The sequence below is a fragment of the Protobothrops mucrosquamatus genome, unplaced genomic scaffold (genome assembly GCF_001527695.2).
Source record: "Protobothrops mucrosquamatus isolate PMUCROS unplaced genomic scaffold, P.Mucros_1.0 scaffold_53, whole genome shotgun sequence".
Taxonomy (NCBI): Eukaryota; Metazoa; Chordata; class Lepidosauria; order Squamata; family Viperidae; genus Protobothrops; species Protobothrops mucrosquamatus.
Genome location: NW_015386129.1, coordinates 69,551 through 77,046, shown reverse-complemented (window position 1 = coordinate 77,046; position 7,496 = coordinate 69,551). Strand labels below are relative to the sequence as shown.

The window sequence follows — 7,496 nt, the reverse complement described above, 5'->3', positions numbered from 1 at the left end:
AGTCTCTTCTTAAAAACCTCCAGTGATTCAGCACCCACAACTTCTGAAGGCAAGCTGTTCCACTGGTTAATTGTTCTCACTGTTAGTAAGTTTCTCCTTAATTCCAGATTGCTTCTCTCCTTGATCATCCCATTTCCATCCATTGTTTCTTGTCTTGCCTTCTGGTGCTCTGGAAAATAAGTTGACCCCCGTTGTTTTTGTGGCAGCTCCTCAAATACTGGAATACTGCTATCGTGTCACCTCCTTCTTTTTCTCTAGACTAGCCATATCCAGTTCCTGCAACCATTCTTCATACATTTTAGTCTCCAGGCCTTTAATCATCTTAGTTGTCCTTCTCTGCACTTTTTCCGAAAGTCAACATCTTTTTTGTAATGTGGTGACCAAAACTGGATGCAGTATTCCAGGTGTGGCCTTACTAAGGTTTTATAAAGCAGTACTGATTCTATGCCTCTGATTATGCAGCCAAATTTCCTCCTCCTATGCTGCCTTTTTTGAATTAAGTACCCCAATATAAATCTCCTTTGCCCTGGAGATACATTATTTGAAGGGAAGGTGAGGAGAGATTACTAGTAGGCTGGCTCTGTAGTTTTGGTCTCCCCAGCAAGACACAAACAACCCTTTCAAATTAATTACCTCCTCCAAGGCGACATCTCGGCAGAAAAATAAATTCCAGCCTGTCCATTAAGGGATTACTTTAAAATTAACTCCTACTAGAGTCAGAGACTGGGGCTAAACAACATTGTTCTTGGCTATGTGTGAAGGTGTAGGTGCCCTTAGCTTACCACCCATTCATTTAATGATGGTTCAAAGTTACAGCAGCCTTAGAAAAGGTGACTTAAGACCCGTCCTCAAATTCACAGCCGTCACACTACCCCCACAGTCATGTGATCACAATTCAGGCCCTTGGCAACCGGCTCACATATATGACGGTTGGAGTGCCTTTCGGTCACAGGATTGTGACCTTCCCAGCATTCAGATGTGCTTACTGACCACTTAACCACCACAGTAAAAATGATCGTAAGAACAGCTCCACTCATGTGGTGACTGTCTCAATGACTGCAGTGCTCAGTGGCTGAAATTCTGGCCCCAGTTGTGATTGTAAGTTGAGGACTACTTGTAGGTAAGCCATGGCAGTTGGTTGAGGAACCTTGAGGAGTGATGGGCAGAAGAAAAATGGATCCCAAAGCAACTTAGATGGGTCTGGAGTGGAATGGGTCTGCCCCCCTTATCTTCCTCCATTCAGATAATGTGCCATAGAACAGGAGTCTCCAACTCCTGATCCGTGGACCAGTACCGGCCGCGACATGCCAGCAATCGGGCCGCACAAACAAGCAAAGCCCCATCTGTGGGATGCAGGCAACACAAAAAACCACATACTCTCCGGTCCGCAGAAAAACCTCTCTGCACGGAACGGGTCCCTGGTGCCCAAAAGGTTGGGGACCTCTGTCATAAAAGATAGCATACTACACTGCTGGCTGTCAGCAGCCAGACTGTCTCTTTTTCCCAGCAGTGTGCTGCAAGTTTGTTGCCTCAGGCTGAGGTTGGTGGGCTTAGACTGGGAGGGAATATTTGCTCAATGAATACTGAATAACAGAATTGGGAGGGACCTGGGAGGTCTTCTAGTCCAGCCCCCCACCCAAGCAGAAGACCCTGGACCATTCCAGACAAGTGACGTCCAATCCCTCAAGACTGTCCCATCCTCTTATCTGTGGCCTGATCTCCTCTATCTTCCTGCAATGTTGTGATCAGGAAATCATCCCCCATTGGAGGGATATCCTGAGCACGGGTGAATCGCAGTGGCTGACGAGCAATAATATAATAATAATAATAATAATAATAATAATAATAATAATAATAATAATAATAGTAGTAGTAGTAGTAGTAATAATAATAATAATAATAATAATAATAATAATAATAATAATAATAATAATAATAATAATAATAATAATAAAGTTGGAAGGGACCTTGGAGGTTATCTAGTCCAATCCCCTGCTCAGGCAGGAAACCCTATACCATTTCGGACAAATGGCTGTCCAGTCTCTTCTTAAAAACTTCCAGTGTTGGAGCATTCACAGCTTCTGGAGGCAGGTTGTTCCACTGGTTAATTGTTCTAACTGTCAGGAAGTTTCTCCTTAGTTCTAGGTTGCTTCTCTCCTTGATTAGTTTCCATCTGTTGCTTCTTGTCCTGCCTTCCGGTGCTTTGGAAAATAGCTCGACTCCCTCTTCTTTGTGGCAGCCCCTGAGATATTGGAACACTGCTATCATGTCCCCCCTCGTCCTTCTCTTCGTTAAACTAGACATACCCAATTTTATCAACCGTTCCTTATATGTTTTAGCCTCCAGTCCCCTAATCATCTTTGTTGCTCTTCCCTGTACTCTTTCTAGAGTCTATTTTACATCGTGGTGACCAAAATTGGATGCAGTATTCCAAGTGTGGCCTTACCAAGGCATTGTAAAGTGGTATTAACACTTCACGTGATCTTGATTCTATCTCTCTGTTAATGCAGCCTAGCACTGTGTTGGCTTTTTTGGCAGCTGCAACACACTGCTGGCTCATATTTAAGTGATTGTCCACTAGGACTCCGAGGTCCCTCTCACAGTTGCTTCTATTGAGCAAGATACCCCCTATACTATACCTGTACATTTGGTTTTTCTTGCCTAAATGTAGAACTTTACTTTTTTCACCATTGAATGTTCCAATATGTCCGGGGCTGCCACAGAGAAGAGGGAGTCAAGCTATTCTACAAAGCACCTGAAGGCAGGACAAGAAGCAACGGATGGAAACTAATCAAAGAGAGAAGCTTTTTTCTCAGCATAATATCCCATGCAGCTGGCAAAATGGTCACAAGTTCCTGAATGCTTATGTCATAATAAAGTCTCCCGCAATGGACTGAACAGTGTCGGACTTAGCTGGCGAAAACAAGGCCTAATTGATCTTTCCACTTGATACGGTTGCTACTTTTCATCTGGATGGATTGCTAACAACTTTAGCTGAGTAATGCAGTTGCATGGCTATTATTCATACGCCGTATCACCACCCCAGCCCTTGCTGACTTGGGTAATACCCATGTGTTCCAATCATTCAAACATTACTGGAATAATGTGGGATTCAGTTACCAACAAATGGCAACCACTTGGTTCTCCTAAGGAAAGGGTGGGGAATATCCATCCTTTCAGAAACTGGTAAAGCTAGACCACTGACGCTGGTATGTTAATGGGGGCTGGTAACTTAAGTTGGAGTGAAGCAGAATCTGGAGGGCTACATGTTCATGTTCCCTCCAGAAATGATATTAAGAATTGAATCTTAAATTCTAGAATCGGGAGATTCTACAGTGAAATGCTGCGTTATAAAATAATGTATCACAACTTTTTTGGGAGGGGATTATGTTGATCTTTAAGTGAGAAAACTTTAATATTTTAAATTTTGACTTTTTTGAAAGAAAAAGTTAACTAGATTTATTTGTAAATGCAGTGATTGTGTTAACGTGCCAATGTCTTGAGTTTTCTTTATCCATGATTTGTTTTTTTAGAGCTCTTGGGAGCAGCCAGCTTGTCACTCTTTCTGATTAGTACTGGAGTAAATGTAATGTTTCCCAAGCTGAACCAGTTCCAGATGTGTGAACTTGCAAAATTCATGCTAGCGGGAAAATTCTGGGAGTTGAAGTTCTATATATATATGGCAGTTACCACATTTGAGAATCACAGAACCGAGATGATCATTTCTTCAGGCAGAGAGTTGGGCTAATCTAGCTGGCTGAGGAATTCTGGGAGTTGAAGTCCACAAGACTTAAAGTTCCAAAGTTGGACACTCCTCCTTTAAGTATTTTATTATGTGGCTGCCTTAAATGAATTGTACGGGCAGTGGAGGCAACTTGGCAGAAAATACAGGTGTCCCATTCATATAGCAAGTCCCTGACATCCTCTATTATAAATTTAAGATAAGCTTATACAGGTAGTCCTCGACTTAAGACCACAATTGAGCCCAAAATTTCTGCTGCTAAATGAGACATTTGTTAAGTGGGTTTTGCCCAATTTTATAACCTTCCTTGCCACACTTAAGTGAATTATTGTTAGACTTGTAACATGGTTGTTAATGGTTGAATCTGGCTTCCCCATTGACTTTGCTTGTCAGAAGCTTACACAAGGGGATCACATGACTCCAGGACTCTGCAACTGTCATAAATATGAGTCAGTTTCCGAGCCTCCGAATTTTGATCACATGATGATGGAGATGCCGCAATGGTCGCAAGTTTGAAAAATGGCCTATAAGTCATTTTTTTCAATGCCTGTAACTTTGAACAGTCACTAAACAAATTGTTGTAAGTTGAGGACAACCTGGATATGGGGGAAAAAAATCCTATTTTCTAGTACCTATAACAGTGGTGGCGAATCTATGGCATGCGTGCCAGAGGCGGCACTCAGAGCCCTCTCAGTGGGCACGCGCGCCATGCCCCGGAGATGGCAACTGTCCCTCTTCAACCAGCTGCCTGCTAACTCGCTGAGGTCCCACGTGGCCGGATGCATCCCAGCACGGTTGGTTTCCCTCCCCCCCCATCCCATCCCTCCTGGACTCGCATGCTCTCCTTTTCCCGGGCACGACCCACTGCATCGCCTCCTCAGCTGTCGGCCGGCCATCCAGCTCAGAGGCGGCTTCTTTGAACTGCTGGCGGTGGGCTGCGGAGCCCCAGAGTGTGCCGGTCGAGGGGCCGGCAGGCTGTGCCTGCTGGCGGATACCGTTGGACCCCCATGTGCTCCCTGGCCTTTATGTGAGGAGGCCAATGGTGTCAGGCAGCAGCCATCATGGCCCTTGCCTTGCCCCATGGCAATGGGACTCCCGCCCTGCCTCGCCTCACCACGCAGGACGAGCCTCCTGCCTACCGCCCCACCTGCCAGAGACCCCTGGATCTCCCCCAACCCTGCCCACCCCCCACAGGCGTCCCTCCCCACGAACAGCATTGAGGTGACCACGCCCACCTTGGCCACACCCACCAATCTGGCATGACCAACCCAGCCACGCCCACCTAGTGGGCCATGCCCACCTGGCACCCGGAGATAAATAAGTGGGGTTTAGGTTGCAGTTTGGGCACTCAGTCTCTAAAAGGTCCGCCATCACTGACCTGTAAGGTCCCCATACCCATTTAGCTGAGATGAAAAACTAAATGAATGGTTGTAAAGTCAAGGACTAACCTATATTTTTATTTTTATTTTCTTTAAAGATCCACTTTTCTTTAGTTTGTTTTTTTTCTCGATCCTGATTGGTTTTGTGCATTTATCACAGTAAACTGGGAAGGCCTCCTGTAGAGGAAGAAGTAGGAGTTGTGAAAGTGTGCAGCACTTTGTGCTTTGTCTTAAATCTGTGCTTTTAGGTGTGGTTGGATGACACAGTTGTCGTTCTGGGAATATTTGTCGTGAAAGATCGGAGTAAGAGACGGCTACTGTGACAGTGAATATTTCAGAGAATTTTGCTTTCCTTCCTGTGAAGCATTGATGTTCAGTGACCCTGTGTGAATCTGTTCCACCTTCCTTCTCTAAGGAGGAAATAATCCTTTTTTCTGGAATGTTTTTTATCCTCTTCGGATAAAAAGAGGCAGAAAAGAAAAGAAGTAATTATGACAGCCCAAAAAATACATAAACTCTTCAAGAGCGGAATCTGCATCGGGGTCATGTTATCTTCACAGTTTTGAAACTCAGCACAATAAATAAAATATTATCTAATGCAAATCTCTTGAGGGTTTATCATTTGTCTATGCAGCACAGAAATTAAGACCTCTGTTCTTCCTTGAGTATGCTCATTACCTAGCAATTAATTGTGGGAATTTTACTGTATAAGTCTGCATATAGATTTAGAATATTTTATTTGAAGTAACTAGTGATCTGAAGACTGTTGGTATCACTGTTACACCAGACAGGTCTTTTAATTGAATGGTTTTGGTTTTATTGTGTTTTGTTTATTTTTCATCTTTTCAGGCTTCATACAACAGCTGGTGCATCTTCCGTGCAAGGAGTAAGTGTCTATAGAAGTTTCAAGACATACAGTAGTTTACCTGGTACGTACGGATCTTTAAGATGTTCATATCAATTAGAATGAAGGAGAAGTTNTCCTCCTCCTCCTCCTCCTCCTCCTCCTCCTCCTTCTTCTTCCTTTTTCTTCTTCTTTAATAATAATAGTAATAATAATAATAATAATAAATAATAATTACCCATCTATGTGAAAGACTTCAAATACTGACCAAAGCTATGGATTAAACCTGCACCTTTTCAGTCCATTAGCACAGGGTTCCCCAACCCCCAGTCTGCAGCCTGGTGCCGGACCGCGGCCCATTGGGAACTGGACCACACAAGCGGCAGGCTAGTGTGCAAGCACACAAAGCTGCATTTACACAAGTCAGCCGCGCATGCACACACAAAACCATCCCCTCTTCACCCCCCTCTCCCACTGCTGGTCCACAGAACTGGAAAGGTTGGGGACCGCTGCATTAGTAGGCAGTATGGTTCCTTCTTGAAAAGGAAAAAAAAATACATAATTGTATTTGCCTTGTGTCAATCTTACTAACTAGATCTTCCTTGATGATAAATTTTGATAAGTGAGTGCTTGTTTATAGTGCAGACCAAATGCAGTCTTGCCACTGGTTCTATACCCGAGCATATTTCGGGAAACGTAGCTCCCCAAAATTGAAGAGAATAGTAACTTTCAAATCTGGGAGATATGCAGGATATAGTGGATTTCCCCCCCTCCCCTCCCCCCCCACTGGTAAAGCAACTATGGCAATGCAAGATCTTACTGGCCACAGATGTCTCAAGTCTTTTCCAAGCACCTTTCCCCTTCTGCCTCATTGTTGTGGTTTCTGACTTTGCTACAGCACAGAATTGGCTGTTTTACACGATTGCATCTGGAAAAGAAGTTTAGGGTTTACACTGACCCTGGAAATTTGCCTTAAAGGGGAATTTCAGCTCGGCTAGTTTGGTTTGCAGAAAGAGGAAGCCACGGAGAAATGAGTAAGTGTAAGATTTGGTCCAATAGTTCGTGGTGTTTCATGCGAAACAGGCCCCAAATAGGCTTGTGTGTGTGTGTGGTAGATTAAGAATGCCTCTTGTCAGGGTAGAAAAGAAGGGTTGTGTAGAATGGCTTTTCCACGATATCTAAGTGGCACTGAGGAGACACATGCTAGTTCTTGCCCTTTAAATAAACCTATTTTTTTTGGGGGGGTGTCCTCCTTTTGGACCAAAGGTATCTTTGAGTGGCTTCATGTGAAATGTTGGGGTTGGACCTGTGGGAACAAGACATTTTACTTTCACCACTGTTTCTTGTTTTTGGAAATTACTTGCTCTCAATTGGTCACAGTTGAAAAGGGTCATTTCAAAGCAAGTTGCTGGTGGAGTGATAGCCACTGTTTTGATTTCTTTAATAGATCTTATTTATTTACCGGTCTTAACAGGAAGCTTAAATGGCTAGCATCGGAGTACCAGACATATCTGGTACACATTAAAAACCT

The 7,496-nt window shown here is 43.8% G+C and overlaps 1 protein-coding gene across 2 annotated transcripts in view; it reads left to right on the top strand.

The window, feature by feature from the left end:
* The first annotated feature begins 5,975 nt into the window (after nucleotides 1–5,975).
* The window catches only part of FAM49B (family with sequence similarity 49 member B), a 44,198-nt gene continuing 42,677 nt past the window's right edge, over nucleotides 5,976–7,496 (top strand). For both annotated transcript variants that reach the window (XM_015811817.1, XM_015811812.1), the window contains exon 1: nucleotides 5,976–6,050. The gene's annotated coding sequence lies outside the window, so the exon portion shown is untranslated. The remainder of the gene's footprint in view (nucleotides 6,051–7,496) is intronic.